The sequence below is a fragment of the Mycetomoellerius zeteki genome, unplaced genomic scaffold (assembly GCF_001594055.1).
Source record: "Mycetomoellerius zeteki isolate Tzet28-1 unplaced genomic scaffold, Tzet1.0 scaffold108, whole genome shotgun sequence".
Taxonomy (NCBI): domain Eukaryota; kingdom Metazoa; phylum Arthropoda; class Insecta; order Hymenoptera; family Formicidae; genus Mycetomoellerius; species Mycetomoellerius zeteki.
The window spans coordinates 707748-723505 of NW_017255996.1; the positions used below are offsets into that span (position 1 = coordinate 707748).

The window sequence follows — 15758 nt, forward strand, 5'->3', positions numbered from 1 at the left end:
GAGAGAGGTAAAAATTAAGTTTTTTTTTCCAAAATTTGAATAAGTTAGAAAAATGAGATTTAATGAACATTTGCAACTCTCTCTCTAGTAAAAAAAGATTTATTAATATTTTTTTAATCTTCCCCCCTATATTACGTTATAAGAGGATGAAGCTATCTACTATAGCAATCTTTATTTAATTTTTTATTAGAATTTTTTGTATATAGAGTATATGTTTAAATATGAAAAATCTCCTTAATTTTCAACAAAGCATCATTTCTTAACATTTTTCACACTTATTTAAAAACATTTTGTATAAAGTTAGAAATAAATTTGAAAATTGATATTGCTTTTTGAGCTCAAATTTCGTAAGAATAAATTACATAAAGTTATTACAGAACTTCCACCGTTTTCTCCGCGAGTGATAACTTTATTTTGCAGGATTTGATTTTTTTAGATAATATAGACTTATCTGCGGATTGAAAGTATTTCAAGAGCAATATGTAATTGAAGAGGCATTGACGAAACGACATGCTCGACGAACAAATCAATTTTATGCACGACTGTTCGCGAAGCGTAATAGAAGAGTTATGACTTTTTCGTGAGATGATCGTTACAACCTCAAGGTCCTTAGTTCGATGAAAAAGTTATAAATCATGCATGAAGCTAGAAATTAAAAACGTAGATCGAAAACAGTAATGCGCATATTAAATACTAACATTAATTCGTCTTTAACCATTATTGAGCTAAATTTTTAGAAATATTAAATTAGAATGAAAATAAAAGTTACATTCTCTTAAACTGACAGCAATTTTGAATTATTAAAATTTTACTGAGAAATGTTGGTGCAAGGAAAAGACGCATTACACTTTTCATGTCATACCAGAAGAAAGTTTAATAGATTTTTCGATAGTTTAACATATTTCTTATTAAGTAGCAAAAAAAGAGAAAATGAAGGATTTAATACAAAATGAATACTCAAATAAAAAGTAAACTTTCAGATCGTTAGAATGCATCACTTGTTGTTAATCCCTACGAGAAAGATAAAAAGCGTACTTTGTCTGCGTCCAAGTGCAGTCACCCTGAGAAAAAGGTAATTTATGTCTGACAGAATTTAATACTGCAACGCTGTAGAACGAAATTTCGAGGTTCACGTTGCAGAAATCTATGCATAGTGAAAAACTTTAGTATTATTTTTATGTGTAACGTCCCGAACTAATTTACAAATGTATAGAGAATATGATTATGGCAAAATAGACGTATGTATGCACTAGATATATACCGTGTAAACAGTATATCGGACAATATTTCAGTAAATACCTGGTATTATCAAAATGAAATGCAAAATAAATGTTCTAGATCGACAAATAATATTCGCCGTATTGCGACGCAATTTAAGCGGAATAAATGAAAATGAAATTATTTGACAGCCAAATGATAGAAATGTCGAATCATGGTAAATGGGCCGTATATATATGAGTATTGGATATTAATAAGTTAGCTATAACTAATAAATCGGAAGAAATAAAAATGTCGCGTATATAGCCCGAATCCATCAGTAAATTAATGAATTAAATTCTCATTTATATATCCTGTATAATTATTAGCATATAAAATAATATAAACCTTGATATATTGCAACATTAGTAAAATATGAAAATAATTACCTCGTGTATGGAACAATATTCAAGATTTGTAATTTATTTCAAATGCATTAACATTCATAATTAGATACTTTTTCACTGTAAAAGCAAGTGAACGTAGAGTCGCGTAGTGTTGTAATAATGAAAAATCTTTTCAGCTGCCGTAACAAATGGCTCGTTAGTGCCGAGTAATCTCGGCGATTCGATTGTTTCAGGTGGAATTTATTCGGGTTACTCGAGGAAACCGACCACCCACGATAAATTCTCGTTGTACGATACATGCCTTCGTGCTCTATAGATTTACCCGTGGTATAAATCTGCTCAAGTAAACGGAACGAAGCTAGTTCCGCGTGTCTCAATTATCCGCCGAAACTATTATTAGGATTACATCCGGCGTCGGGTTCGCACAAATTTTAATACGAAAAATGTGAACTTTTTCTGACGACGACTGCAATAAATTCACCCGAGAAATACGCGTAATTCCCTCTTTTGTTTTTCATCCACGTGGCCGCGCGGTCGATAGACCCCACCTACTTGAGTAATTAAATGTCATTAAGCGCGTGTGTTGGGAATAAATATCGATTTCATGCTGGTCCCTTTGATATATACACATACATTCTTTCTCTCTCATATTAGTCATATGCAGGACCTTGGACTTTTTTCACAGTGGCAATCAATACATGCGCGACGCGATAGCGGAACGGAAGATAGCAGTTTCAACATTTCATTTAAAAAAAAATCGCGGGCAATGCTCAAAATGCAATAAACGCGCATTTTTAGTGAATTGCAACATTTGTAGAAATATCATACAAAAAGTACATTTATAATAAAGATAAAGATTTCTAAGTCTACTGCAAATAAATTTTTTATTTTGTAGTGAAGTGACAACGTTGCATACGATTGAGGAGAAATATTGTTTCATGAAATTACTCGCGTAATAGTTACGTTCTGCACATGATTTATTTCGTTAATAGAATGGATAACAGTTATAGAATTAAAACATTGGGGAAAGTTGCCAAAAGTACATCACTTAAGCTATTTTTTTATTATATTTAGTACTAATTTGTACGCAAATAAACATTGGAAATAGTAGATTGATATTTCGGACTTATTACATGTTTAACTTTTTATAATAAATTAATTTGTTATAAATTTTTTTATAACATGCTGCAAAAGATACGATTTAGGAAACCGGTCGCCTAAATCGTACTTACAGGTCTTCTAAATTGTATCTCTTTTGAAAGTATTAAATTTATGAATAAAATCAATTAAAAATATATTTTTAAGATTATAAAAATATATTTTAGATTAATGAAGAAAATTATTATCTAATACGTAATAATTAATTAATATTTACTTTTAATAATTTATCGAAAAAAAGATCAAGTATTTAATAATTATTAAATGACAATAATGAAAAGATAATGACGTGGAAATAAAACCGGCTTAAATTAATTTCTGTAATGACATTTTTATTCAAATCAATTATTAGTTTTATTACTGTTAATTATCAGTCTTTTTATGGTGGTACAATTTAGAAACCTTGATAAATTTGATAAAAGTATCGATTTAAGCTTTGTAATAATTACAAATATGTATATGCACACACGATGAATAAAATATTTTACAATAAACCCCTTCTTTTATGAAAATACAAAAATTCGTAATAAAATTGCATGATTATGTTATCAGCTACATAAATTGATCAAAAATTAATACCCGATATACTTTTTAAAATGCTGCTAAAACAAAACGTAACCTATTAAATTTTTGTTTATGTTACTCATTTCTTATTTATTTCATATTTTTGTTACTAAATATTGCTTATATCAATAAAGAGAAAATATTGATGAGATACGGTTTAGATGATTAGTACCTACACATTTGGCGATTTTTCGCTGTATTACGCCAGGAAGACTTAATGGAAATTATTAAATGAAAATGGACCAAAAAATGTTCATGAAAACTATTTATGGTTACAAATATTAATTTTCTGTAGGAATAATTTCTTGCGACATATTCACGATGCTACTATTATACATTAAAGCGATAACGAGATAAAAGGAAAACAGGTTGTATTTACGCTATTACTTTCATGTAGATTAATCCACGTATCAGCCGATGCGCTTAGGGACTATATAACGACAAACCAATCTAAAAACCAAACAAAAGTAGATTTGGAGACCGCGCAATCTTGTAAGCCGCTTAAAGCGTGAATGTTTCCCCCGTTGATAGCTAGAATTGACTGGCATGCGTAGGTGGCAACGGTTCGGAGTGGATGGAAAAAAGTACGTGCACGGAAAATGGAGTGAAGAAAGGACTAGAGCAGGCCACTAGGTTCTATCGACTTTTAATTACTTCGCATCGTCTCTCACAAAGAGCCGTGCGGCGCAGCTTGCATGGAGCGAGCCATGGTCCCGTGTGTTTGCCCCTGCTTCGATCGCTACTTTAAACTTTAAGCCAATATCGTCCACTTCGCGCGCGATCCACTTGTGCCCGACGAGCGAAACAAGAGCAATTTTCACTCGAACATTATGCAGGTCAACGTGACAAAATCTATCTATGATACAGAAAATAGCGGGGATTGTGCGAGAGAAATTTAGAGTAATTTCACTAGTTCAACAGAGTGTTATGAAATGCTATACTCAAATGTTATATTGTATAAAATATTGCGTTGTGTAATTATGTGCATAATGTTGATGATCGATAATAATGATTTAGGTACGTGTTCTTCATATGTTTATCGCAGCAAATGATACCAGCAAAAGCTTTCGAAGAAAATTAGAAAATAGACATACACACACGCACATGTTATCGATGTATTTTTCCCCTAGATGTAGAAAATTGCGCACACACAAGAACGCATCTTTTATTAATTGACGTCAAACGATAATGTTATAATAAGGTTGAAAGCTTGCGCAAAAGCGTTTATTAAATTTTTGTTTAAAGTCTAGTACAGCTAAATATACGTATATTTAGCTTTAGAGGCATATTACGAGCATATTAAGTATCTGCTAATTACGAGCTCGGAGGCTAGCAATAATAACATTGATAAATATATCACGATAAAAATAAAAATTTAAATATTTATTAAATAAATTTTTTAATACCGCGCTGCTAAACGTCAATAGTTGTGGGTTATATTCAATTCCCTCGTTGGCACAGCGGCGCAAACAAATATTACTAAATATCGATCGTGAAGCTCAATGAGAGTACCAAAATGAAAACGCCGCTGTCTATACGTGCTGCACAATTCGCATTCGCGTAGCGCAATTCACGAATGTCCAAATACAACTTCATTTGACTGTGGAATACTAACCAACGAATTTTTCCGAGCACATAAACCAATGAAAACACGTTTCAGCGTTTGTATGCATATAGTAAATCTCTCAGAGATCGTAAACGCAAATACGTTTGTAACAGCGCGATTGAGGATGTAATTACAATTTTAATTCATTTGCACAAAGAAATACATTCTATATAAACAAATTATTAACAACGATATACCTATCCCGCGTTAATCGACCTGCGCAAATATGTATGTACGTATAAATAATAATGTTTGTAATTTTCGTAATGTAACATGAATATGATATGAATCCTCAATCGATGCCTATAGCCTATATTAACTCATTAAAATTTAATTTACACGATGTTATTTACTAGCAATTAACATGCTAGTCTTCTGGCCAACTAAAACTAGTAAAAAAAAATAGTAAAAATATAATTTTCTATAAATTATATTTTTAGCTTCGCTGATTTTCTAAAATAATATAAGGGTAAATGGAGAAATTGCGAACAAGGGAAAAATAAAGTAAAGCCAATAATTTATTAATTAATAGAAGTTTTTGTTGAAAAAATATTCATTATTTGGTTTTAGACTACAATAATTAACATTTATATATAATCAATATAAATTGTAATTATAATATAAAGAAATGAAACCCGCGTTCTCTCTCTCTCTCTCTCTCTCTCTCTCTCTCTCTCAATTATCATCGCCGTAGAATAATGCAGAATCTGTTTTGTTTTTTAGTTGGGGGTTTATTTGTTTATTTATTATAAATAATATAACATATAATCAATTATTCAATAATTAATATAATCAATTACTCAATAATTAAAATAAAATAATTTAATAATGTTAAAAATGTATAAAATTTTTGTATTTAAAATAGCAATGTAAAAAAATTACAAAAAATTAATAGAAAAGTAACTAACTCTTTACTTTTTAGAATTGATAATTTGTATTATAACTGCAACTTGTTAACAACTTTTTGAGAAAAAAACTATAACTAGTATGTAATCAATAAAAATTGTAACTAGTTATTTTTATAAATAATTTTTATAAAATAATTTTCCCAATTCAGGTTATCACTATCCTAATATATTATACTACATTATAGTATTATAGTATCGCGTTTATTTCATGTTTGCATTTCCTCCACTCTCCCCATATAATTTATAGAATTATATTTTTTTAATTGTTACTTTTCTATTTCGCTTATTGCTAGTAAAAAAGTATCGTGTAAATCAGATCTGAGTGTATGACTAGCGACGCTTTCAAACTTAGATTTCGCGGAATTTATTCCTTTTCAGTCCCGTAGGTATTCGTATTCTGCACAGAAAACTTTTTTATTGTTGTTAGGAAGTAGTTATGATTAGTAAGTTGGTTACAATATTTGGCAAAAATGCCAATTTCGCACTGCTTATTAAAATATTCTCAACTTTCGACATTACATTGAGTACTCACCATATAAGCGAGGTAGTTCCATGGAAATTGAGTTTCAAACAAAAGTATCGGCATACGGACTTACCTAAAACAAATCGGAAAGAGAAGCATTACAATGTGTGTATGTCATGTTAGTTTGACGGTGATGCTTATCACATTGAATATTGCTACCGGGAAAAAGATTTGTATCGATTACTACCCTTTAGGAATCGCACTCCGGGAAAACTTTTTAACATTCGCCAAGACGGTAGAAAACTTGTTTTCTTCACGGAAAGCGATGCGTGTTCAGCCACGTTAGATAAAATTGAGAAACATTTGACCCGAATAGTCACATAGTGTAACAATAAGAGACGCATGAAAGGAGGACACGGAAGATGGATGGATAGAGCAAAGAAAAGGAGAGGTCCTCGCATCGAAGGAGCACTTGGGCATAACGGCTTACGATCTCAACTTGAGAGTGAAATCCTTCATGGATCAAATGAAGATACGACACAATTATGCCAGCCATCATCTCTCGCATAAACGATGTCTCGAGATTAATTCAGATACATATACGCTGCTCGGTTTACAATTTGCATGCGAAGGTTGACAATGAAAGCTGCGAGCATGCAAGTAGATAAGTCGCGACCTCGTTCGCTCCATAAGTCACGCTCGTGGTTGACTTTAGGTCCTCTGTCACGCTGAGCTACGTTTTGACCTCCTCCCGCTTTTTCGTTCTCTGCCTTTTACACGTGCTTTATAATGTACTTATTTACTTTGTCTCTTTTTAATCATTTAATATTAAAATAAAAGACAGAAAGTTGAATATAGAAGAAACACAATTTTTCACAACGTTCTTTTTTTATCTAGTTTAAAAAAAAGTAAATTTAAATTTAGTTACGAGTGCTCGTATGCACTGTAATATAAAACGTTCCGTAGGGAAAAGCGTGTAATCGAAAATTCTCTCAGAAATATACTAGTTCAAGTATGTGCTTGTTTTATGTCTAAAACCATCTCTGATCATGTCTTAATATCTTGCTTATCTCGCCATGTGGAAAACATAATTACATTCGACGCAAAATTTTATTATTTAGTCAAGTATATAGTTAGACATAGTTAAACGTCTAATAATTTATAATTACCAGCGCGTAAAATAGCCACCGCATGACAGCAACAAGTTGCTCAAGAACTTGTTGATCGAAAACTTGATTAATGCATAAACGATGGTTATCATGACGTGGCGAACGATAGCCCGGCGCAAGACGTTGCCGAGCATAGTTTGGCGACGCGATTTGTCGCAGAGGATAAATTCTTGTGAAAGGAATTCACATCTCACGCGGCATCAGCGTTAATTAAGATACTACTGCTGTAACGCTTTGTAGAGTAACGAAAATGTGATGCTACACGCTTCCCTAACAAGGTCTTTAACCTGAGGTGTCAGTGAACACCTCAGGTTAGATAATAATTGCATTTGATGTGATGAAATTTTTAACTTTAATTATAAACCAATATAATAATAAAATGTAACGAAGATTAAGGTTTCTTGAAAAAATTTTATTAATTAACGTGTGTAATAATATCATTTTTATCTATAAAGCTTAGTCGCGAACTATAAGCGGGATTAAAAAAAAGGAGATTTAGAGAGAAAGTAAGAGGATCATTTTATTATCCTGTGTGAGCTCACGTGCCATAACACACTCACATACTAAAACCTATTATACGTATATATACGTAAAGGAAAATACATGCAATATTGCCTCACTGCCCTGTTTTTCGTCAAATTTGACTAATTTACAATATTTCACAACTAAGAAAATAGAATATGACATACATATAATAATTTATTTAATATTAAAATTAATGTAAGGACGAAAAGTTCAAAATGATTTATAATTATAGCTATTTATAAAAAATTTTTACAGAATTACGAAATAATTGTATACATATAAAATAATGTAATCATAATTATGCAATAATATTATACAAAATGTGATATGAGAAAATAATGGAATTATTTTTGAAATACTGTAATATTAAAAAAAATGATAACAATGATACAAAAGATATATTTTTCTTTTACCTTCAGCAGAAAATTTAAATTTGATAAATGTATATTGTTTTTGTATTAAATTTGATAAATGTATATAGTTTTATTGTTATTTCTAATTATATGTTGTCTTTAGTTACACAAATGACAAAGAAAAACATTGATTCTTATTAAATCATTTGTAAAAAAGTTATATCAACTGTACAAATTGTGAAACAATATTAGGATACTAAAACATTCCTGAAAAAAATTGCATAATAAAAATCTATACAATAATTTTATTCAAAAATTGCAGAAAATTGAATCTTATATTATATCAGTGCGTCTACTCGTTTGACGTTTTTAGTTCATGAATTTTTTACTAAAAAAGCACTCTAGTTCGTTCATTCGCAATTTCTCTCCTCTTCAAATTTAGTCTCCTTTATTTCTTGCATGATCTCTTTATTCCCAAAATTAAAACTGAATGTCAAAGGTCAGCCATTTCGAGATCGTGTTAAATGTTTAAAAGTGGCTGTGAATTATTTGAAGAATTAAAGAAAGAAAAAAAATTTTACAATAATTAATTCCATTTACAATAATTAATTCCTTTTACAATAATTAATTCCATTATTCTTATGTGTCACACTCTGCACGTAATTTGCTTAAGAACAGATAATGTTGATAAAACGATTTTGAAAATGTATTGCCTCACATAACCTGCATACTTGCACGCTGCTTAAGTGCATGCTCAACCCCGAGAAATTTCGTAGATGCAACAATCTCAAAGCTATTATGAAGCCTATAGCCTATTACCTCTAGTGCTTTGGTGGTATATACACGCGCACTGTACAGTACCTTGGCATTTTCAGATACGAACAGGAAATGGCAGTACACTAAATAGTATCGAAACTAACGGTATTGTATCTACGTTTGTACGCTGATAATACTCACGACTTCTACTTTGCTCATTATATCAGTTTAAATGCATTGGAGATTACGATAAATATCTTCGATATCTGTGTGATAACTAAATTACAAAATATATACATAAATTTTTAAAAATGTATAAATATATATAAATATATATAAATATATATGATTGATAATTATTAAATAAATATATACAGGGTAGGACATTAAAATGGGACAGGGTGTCCCAGAATGACCGCCAAATATTTCGTGTGCTGATAGAGCGAACTAAACTGAGTCGAAAAGTCCTTTACCATTTTACAATTTTTACAATAATTAACAAGATATTAATTACTAAAAAAAATTGCCGCGGGTATTGATTTTCATTAATTTTTTACTCAAGTACTATCAACTTCGCAGAAAAACAAGAGACAAAAATTGTTTATTTTCTTTCAATAGAACTCCAAGAATTTTTTCAGAATTTTTTATCAACTTTTTAGTAGATACTGCATTTTCTTATTGACAACTATTTTTATTAACATAAGAAAATACAGTACTGAAAAATTCTGAAAAAATTCTCAGAATTCTACAAGAAGAAAATAAACAATTTTTGTCATTTTCTGTTTTTCTATAAAGTTGATAGTACTTCAGTAAAAAATTATTGAAAACCAATATTTAGCAATATTTAGTAATTAATATCTTGTTAACTATTGCGAAAATTACAAAATACTAGAGGACTTTTCGACTCATATCAGTTTAGTTCGCTCTACCAGTACACGAAATATTTAGCGATCATTCTGGGACACACTGTGTATATATACATATATATACATTGTATATATACATATATACTGGAAATATGTATAACCAGCGCGGCGTATGAGTCGAATTACAATGTAGCTCTATATTATCTCATAATGTATCTCTATGTTATCTCATTTCTGATTTGGACTGCATCTATTATCAATTAACTATATAATCAACAGGCTAATATATAAACACAAACAAGAGAAGAAAGCTATTTTCGGTTAAAGCGAATCTTGGTAATCTCGGTAATATTCATATGTGAAAATATACAAGTACAATTATCAATTCTATAGACTATGCGTCGATTCGATTTGTTGAACTTGAAACGGTTGAAACACAGTCATGAACTGAAATAGTAATCTCACAAATAAATTAATAATTAATTGATTATTGATTTAATAATAATGCTACCAGCATCTAGCCGAATCGGCGCATGGTCTACAGAATTGATAGTTGTATTACTTATATATTCACATATGACTATTACTACGTACCAAGAAAATAAACCTACATACATTTTTTATTAAATTCTATTTATACGCATTAAAAATTGCAGACTTTCCTCTTTTCGACGCAATTTTTGTTTTTTTAAATTGAATACATTCGAACAGCTAATTCTAATTAGTTTCGACATCTTCCCGTAGGACAGCCTGTATATGTAATATATTTAAATCAAAACTTTGGAAATATTTTTCAAACATTTTTGGACTTACTCAAATATTTATAACTATGTGTTTTCTTAACAATAATTCTTCAGATCCAGTAACAATTATTGGATCTAAAGAATTGTTAAAAAAACACATTTTATTATAGATATTTTAATAAGTGTAATTCCAAAAATATCAACTTTTAAATATAGTTTCCAAACTTTTAACCTAGAGTATACATACTATATCCTATGAAATATAAACATATTCACGTTTTCTACAACGATATTTCCAATATATAAATATATTAGAGCGTATTATTTAACAGTTAATATGTAAATGGAAAGCGCTGAAAGATCTGCAAACAATTGTTTACTCGATATATTAGCCTGTTAATTGTATGAACAAATACAGTCAAAATTAGAGGCAAAATAACATATAGAGGCGCACATTGTGATTCGGCTCGTACGCCGTGCGGCTCGTATATTTCCAGTATCGATTCCACGTATTCCAGTCATTAGCCAGTAATTGTAGTTGTAAGCATGAGAGAAACACAAGTGGAACAAAACAGCAGCAGGCTGCGGAGAAAACTAAAACGCAGTTTATTGAGAAAATTCTTGAGGGAAAATACGTCAAAGGCAGAAATTAAACGCGTACTGATTTATCGCTCGATTAGATCGATCGCATAGAACGCTTTTATTTCTCGCTGAATGTATTTTACGTAATATAAATATTTTAAACTAATAACTTTTGAACTTAATTGATATTATAATTCTTTAATAAATCATAGCAAACTTATCTTGTTACAATTAATATGGCAATCCCTTCAGGCAGAATCCTGTTCAAAATTCAATTCAAAACCTAAGTTTAGGATTTGTAGAATTTACACAATGAATTCCATATCTGACACATTTACGAATAGGATGACAAGCTACATAATTAAAATCAAGATACGATGCACTGTTTATTTTAATTTAGAGTAACTAGATTACCACAGAGAATGATAATTATGCTAGATTATTTTTATTTTATTATGCAATATAGAGAATATTATTTGCGTATATTTTTCATTACTGTCATCTCAACTAAACCAATCATTTTGACGATTATAGAATAAATCATGAAATAAAAAAATATCAAATGTAACTTGTATTCTCTCTATCTGAATATTTGGATGAGAAAACTCTCGTTAAAAATTACATTTTATACTGAATGTTTTGTTGAATGAGAAAACTCTCGTTAAAAATTATATTTTATATTGTTTTTCTCGGATTATTTATATGTTATGTAGGTTCTTTTGAAGGATCTACATAATCCTTCAAACGCACGTTTAAAGCATGGCTTAAAATTCAAGAATTATACACTCATGTTATATGTCAATATATTTACAATACTCTTCAATTGAGTTTCCAATATTTAATCTATAGTTGAATTGTTTGCGCAATATAATATCACTTATGCTTTTGTACATATAGTATTTACTGTCGCATGAAATTATTATGAAAATATTCAACCGACGATGAAAAGTTTATACAATGAATAAAAACGTTCGAATACTTTTCTGAGCTACATACAAAGACTATCACATTTTAAATAATACCACAAATTTTAAATACTCTTCAAATAAATTAGAATCGCATTCATAGAGAATTATAAAATTGCATAAACATGTATTTTTGTATTCTTTTTTATCTCAATCTTATTTTCTATTAATTTTATTTAATAATTTTATATTTACGAAATATTTTAAAATATTTTATATGTTTTAATACCATTAAATTATTCATAAAATATATTAATACATTAATTTCCAAAATTATACAAATAAATGTCTTATATAGGTCGAAAAAAGTAAACAATAGATAGTTCTAGAATACTTGTAGATATAAATTGAGAATTAATCGTCTTCATTTCGCTTAATAAAAAGTAAACCATACAAAAAGTTCGGGGTATTGATTCCAGATATAAATTTCTCAGAGGTAGCATTACTTTCATCAAGACTTATTCCGCTGGTAATATTGTACTATCACTGAACATCATCGTTTACATTACTATTATAAAGCGACAAGAAGACCAGAATTCTAGCAACATTTGTTGAAGAAGGAAAGCGAATCGAGGAATCTATTGTTCGGTCCCTATTATTCGATATACCAGAATCAATCGGATTGTATCCGATCAGTGGAAACTAGATTCTGCAAACGTTTTCTAATTAAATTCAAACCAGTAGCATTCCTCTCACTTATATTTCGCTATTAAATTGTTCCTTTTCAAGATCTATTCTGTAACAATTGACTTAATTAATATCTTAATTAATGTTCTTTTGCACAAGGATAGTTATCGTATTCAACCAATAAGTTTTTATTTAATGAAATTTAGCGCGATTCATATCATTCTAAAAGAGTTAAAGTGATAGGAAATGAAAATTATTGCCTATTATTTTCAAACTCAGAATACAAAGTAATATCAATTATCAAATCGAATAATTCAATTAACGATGACGTATTAATTGTTTGTTAATTTGAAATGCATTAAACAAAATATATTTCACAATATATATTGTAATATTTATTTACAAAAGGCATTAATACCTACAATTAGCGGTAACTAACACAAGACTAATTTGCTTTCTGGATTTTTTAAAAATTAATTAATATTACATCTATTAACACTATAATTACATTAATTAATATTACAGCATTCGAAATTTGACCTCCGTTAGAAGCGTTTCACGTCAATTAGAATATGAAAATTTAGTGGATTTTTGTTCTTTGAAATGTGAACAATTGTGACTATACAGAATTTTCATCGGTTAGTTCTTTGCCACTGGATTTATCAACCATGTGTGAATGCAACTGAGGATGAGATCAAACCGTCACCTACCCGTTTGGCCGTACAGAAGTACGAATGAAATTATATACTCAACACACTGAAGATGGCTCAAAAAGAAGTCGAAACGTCTGTATTATTATCGGTTTAATTAAACACTTGTTAAATTAGAAATTTGATAACTGTCTTCGCACCAATTACCGCGCTAAAACTCTCATTAGCCCGAGTTCCTTTTTATCGTATTTAATATTACATCTCTTTTCCTCTATGAGTACATCTTATTATGATGAGAAGGATTTGAAGAGATAATGTTTGTCCCGAAGGAGCGCAAACGTGCTCAGTATAGTTAGTAGGTTATTATAATTATAAGTATCTATTTATAATAGTTATTAAATTATTATTAAGTTAATATTTATTTTAATTTTTATTTTATAATTTAGTTATTAATATTTATAAATAAAAAAAAACAAAAATATTTATTTTATAATTAAATTATTAATATTTATAAGTTTTTAATCTCCGTCAAAGTATGATTATTGAACGTATTTCAATCCACATCCCAAAGTACGAAACTTCATTCATAGTATCTCATTTGATACGCTGTTAAAACATGATTAAAATAACGATTGTAATACTGTATATAAGTAATACTATAATGTAATACTATAAATACAGGCTTAAAAATAATATAAATGCTCAGTGTCTTTTCAATTATTTATGTCGATGTAATTCAATCTTGCTGAAGAATGAACCGTCACTCTCCGAAATATTACGGTTATGAGCAGCCTCGTGGAGTTAGTTTTAATGAATCTAATTACATCTTCGTACCTCTTGGCGGAACAGTGCGGAACGGAATGAGTCGCCTGAGGATCTTTCGGTTTTACCTTTATCACGGAAATAAAAACTAAACTTAATGTCGTATTCTGAGGACAATGCCGCAGATAAAGTTTATTTGCAACGTTTCTTTGCGAACTATATAGTGTAAAATTATGTAAGCTTCTCTAACAATGAAAGAGTTAGTAAATTATCTTAATTATATCTTAATTATAATCGTAACAAGATTATGTTCTTATGTAATTCATTAACGCTTGATCCTTTTTATCGTTTAATATAATTAATGTAATGTAGGAATACCTCGACCTCATGTTCTTCGTCTTTATAGAATCATTTAAGGATAATGAGAAGTTAAGTGATTTTTCATCGATTGCAGAATAGCACATCGTAACGCGTCTCATCGTAGATTTCCAGTTCACAAACCGGAGCAATACGTTCATCCAACTGTATATCGATCTGGAGTAATGCAAGCGTGAAATCCATTAGCTAGTAAGATGTGTATATGTATCAAAAGTTAAGCGATCGGAAGCGCTTACGGGGCAGCATGCGCATACAAGATACTGGCATAACTTTATTGCAAGACAAGCTCTACATTAACGCCACGGTAATATTCGAGTTAACGAGATTCAAGAACAGGTAAAGTGCTCATAAATAGACGTAAGACGTTCAATGTGATAGGAAAAGAGCCATTGATATATATCGCGTGCATCGGTAACTACAGATTATAGCGTTATAGAGATCCACGAGCACAATACATATTATAGCGTTAACCTATGATGTTGCTATAGGAACGTATGTACATGTGTGCGAATCGATGCAAGATCGACATGCGTGCATTATATTGATTTGTACGTTTAGAATTTTTATACTTCCAGCTTTTGTCGACGATACGCGAAATCCTGCCCCATAAAGCGGTCTATACACTAAAGCGAAAAATCCACAAACATATTTCCGCCGGATCGGTCCGGTTCTCCTATTAAAAAGAAAATTCGTTCATGCTAACCGGATCGCAATATACGTGAATGCCAAATGGCAATTCGTTATATCCCTCGATCACCCATGTGTACATAAACGCTACCGTATCAACCATTACGAGAACGCTTTACATGTCACACATGAAAAATAGTTTGTAGCTTGCAGTTTTAATCGCAATTTAATAAACGTGACGTGACTTTTTCATAAAGATAAACTTTGACAACACTAATTTGACATGAAATAATCGAACAATGCAAACTCAAGCAATATCATCCATGAATCGAGCCGAGCAAAATAATTTTTATCACATTTACAATACATGTTTTTGGCGAATAGGATAAAACTGGAAAAATTCCGAACGTTACGCGAAATATAAGAGTTACCATTCGCGTGAATTTCGAATA

At 30.1% G+C, this 15758-nt stretch overlaps 1 protein-coding gene across 10 annotated transcripts in view; it reads right to left on the reverse strand.

Annotated features, from left to right (window-relative positions):
* The window catches only part of rg (A kinase anchor protein rugose), a 365249-nt gene that overhangs the window by 278933 nt on the left and 70558 nt on the right, over positions 1-15758 (reverse strand). The window lies entirely within an intron of this gene.